Genomic DNA, 3,179 nt, shown 5'->3' on the forward strand with positions numbered 1-3,179 from the left:
GTGTGGATACATCACATAAATAGGAAATAATAACTCCACGTCCATCTCGTATGGTTGTTGATTCAAGACTGACCGGACGAGGAATCTGACAGGTTGAATCAAGTGCGACCTCAAATCAAACCTGATTGAACCAGATTCGTCCGGTCTGAAGGCGGGAGAAGAGTCCCTTCACATTTAAACGGAGCGCTCGAAGCCGAATCTTGGTCAATCAGATTCAACTTGATTCGGAGTGATTCTGATTGATTCAGATTCGTTTGGTGTGAAAGGGCCCTTAAAGATCTCATATACGGTCAAATTATTTTTAAAATCTTCATCAAGGAAATTGTTTGTCAAATTTTCTAAAAGTGTGCTTGCTTTTTCGACCCATTTGTCAAACAATTAAACTGTTTGATGGACATTCTGATCGGTGTATTTGACAAACTTGCTTGATAGTGTGCAACAATAATTTAAAACCTCAGTTATCATTATGGAATCACGGACAATACAACTGCGAAGATTGTGAATAAGAAAACTGAAAAAAAGAATTTATTTTGCTATATATCTTCGTTTATACCATGCAGCGCATATTAAAATCGAAGAAGTACAATTGTCTCACTGCAACACCTCTAAAGAAAAAGTTGAATAACTTAATATTCAAGCATGAAAATTATGAAGTTATAAAAGATTATTGCTGGATCTGGTACTGGATGAACTGTATGTACCTTCATTATGATGTTAAGTACAATGAGTTAAATTTCTGTTGAGTTGAAGTACAAGTAGAGAAAGAATGTTAATGAATTTTGTTTCATGGTCTATACGCAGGTAGTTCGCGTAGTTATTTGGTTCTGTGTACACTATTTCTTGCAGTGAATAGATATAGTAACACATGAATTATAAATATATTGAACTTACAGCTTTTTTGAGAAATATGCATTTCGATGTAATCATGTATCTTATTTTAATAAATCCTTTTTTTATTTTTCATCAAGTGCGATGGTGGTGTAATGGTCAGCATAGTTGCCTTCCAAGCAGTTGATCCGGGTTCGATTCCCGGCCATCGCAACTTTTTTTATTTTTTTACAAAATTAATTATTTATTAGTAATCGTTTTATGAATAAATGGCGTGTACAATCAAACTCACCTAATAAATTCTTTTACGTTTTATCTCATTTTTGTTTGTTTGATGTGCATAAAATAATTCTTATCGATTTACTTAGCATAATATATCGCTTGTACTTTTAACTAATTAAGTTTTTCGAATCATTCTCTATTTTCTTCCCATAATTAGTCTATTTCTACTCCTCGCAATCTTCCTGGACTGGCCTCTAACTGTTTCTACTTTATTATCTTTTCCTTCACCATTACACGAAGTTACTTCATATTTTCCATCTTTCCACTAGTTAGATTGATGTATATCCGCCTTGTTTCAATTCTCCACTGTTTGATTCTCCACCTATGTACTGGTTTTCTCGATTCTATCAAAAAATTGGTCTCCATCTCTCTTCCAAAATTCTTATTATGTTAATTAAAAAATAATGAACATCTATATATACTTTTATTCTTGTTAGTTTTAGTGAAATTTTTTTTTCTCTATTTCCACTTTCTTGTATCTAATTTTCTATTGTTATTTCTTTAGCGCCCACTTTACGTTTTCTTGCTCAATTCTCATGTCTTCCATTCATTTCTTTGTCGTCTTCTGCTGTGATTTCATCTTTATTATTATAATCAATAGCTGCTCTAACTTTTTGTTCCTCAATTTTTGGAGATTTTACTAATTTCCAAATTTTTTATTTTATCATTTTAGTTATGTTAAAACCTACTCCTCCTCCTCCTCCACTCTAATCCTAATCTCCCGTATGTTTAAGAAATGAAGGTGATTTGTTTTTTTTTTTAATTTTTCCCTTCACCTGATTCCTATTTTTATTTGATTTTAATGATATTATTTCTTATTCATTACTTACAGAATAATTCTGATTTTGCAGCCTATTTTCGACATCACCCTTGTGGTTGTTATTATAGATTATTTTTCGTACTCACATTGTAAAAAAATTTGAATGTTTCCATTACTAATTGATATTGGCATCTACAAAATTTTACTTGCAAATTAGTCGCCAAATTAAGTAATTAACTCAGAAAATTGTGAATAATTAATTCTGACATGCCGAGGAGGGGTTGCAAAGAAACCCGAAATTTCAAATTTAGATCTTAAATGACTATGGACGGACTAAACAAAGCGCGATAAAGTTCCTTCGGGGGTTGTGAAACTTTCGGAAGTTTATAATATACAATTTGAAATAATAACGACTTTAATTTTAATTAAAATTTTTTAATAGATGTTCGGAGGCACAGGATTAACTTTTAATTCAACGCCTCTACATTTCATAAAAATCGTAACTTTGTTTGCACTAAAGCTTCGTACAATGTCAAATGAGAGTGAGTGAACCACCCTTATTTCTGATTAGTTAAATTATGAAGTTTTCTAAAGCCTGGATTAAAAATTACAAAACAACGAAGCTATTCGTGACATTACGTTCTTGTAAATAGGCTAACGTGGAATTTGTAACATAATTGATTTCTCTTCATCTTCTCCTACGTTTATTTGTATTTCAATTTATTTCCATTTCTATACAAATTATAGTTAATTTGCATTCCATATTTTCAATTATTAATATATATATATTCTGGGGACGTTTCTAATAATATCAGATTTTCAAATGTTATCTCGATATTTTCAATAGCCCTAAGTCATGTCCTTATGCTTTCAATTATTTATCTCCAACAATATCGAATTGGACGAGCATCGTTAACGTTGCCGACGCCTGGTATTAGCCATCGGCTCGTTGGCGTCTCATCGGTGGCTAATAAGCCGTATTGCCTTCGAATTTTGACGCTATTAAAAACCTTATGCCGTTGGATGTAGCTGGTAGCCTTCAGCTTGCCGCATTTAAATGTCCCTGTTGACTTGCCAACGCCACAGCACAGGAAGGGATTTAGTTCGATACTCAAAATGAGTAAACAAAAATTGTTATTGGCTTCCAATGTGCTCTAATAGTTTTTTTAGAGATTATGGTTATTATGATATGAAAGGAAACTTCATTAATCATTTATTATATACGAGGGTTGCTACTTAAGTTTTGAGATATTGCAACACTGATGCGAATATGTCAAATCTGTCATAACAATCATAAATTTGACATTTT

General features: G+C 32.1%; 1 non-coding gene across 1 annotated transcript; it reads left to right on the top strand.

The window, feature by feature from the left end:
• Positions 1-969: 969 nt before the first annotated feature.
• On the top strand, positions 970-1,041 carry Trnag-ucc (transfer RNA glycine (anticodon UCC)). The gene has a single exon. It is a non-coding gene; the product is annotated as a tRNA-Gly (tRNA).
• Positions 1,042-3,179: the final 2,138 nt, after the last annotated feature.

This window comes from Diorhabda carinulata, chromosome 11 (assembly GCF_026250575.1).
Source record: "Diorhabda carinulata isolate Delta chromosome 11, icDioCari1.1, whole genome shotgun sequence".
Classification (NCBI taxonomy): Eukaryota; Metazoa; Arthropoda; class Insecta; order Coleoptera; family Chrysomelidae; genus Diorhabda; species Diorhabda carinulata.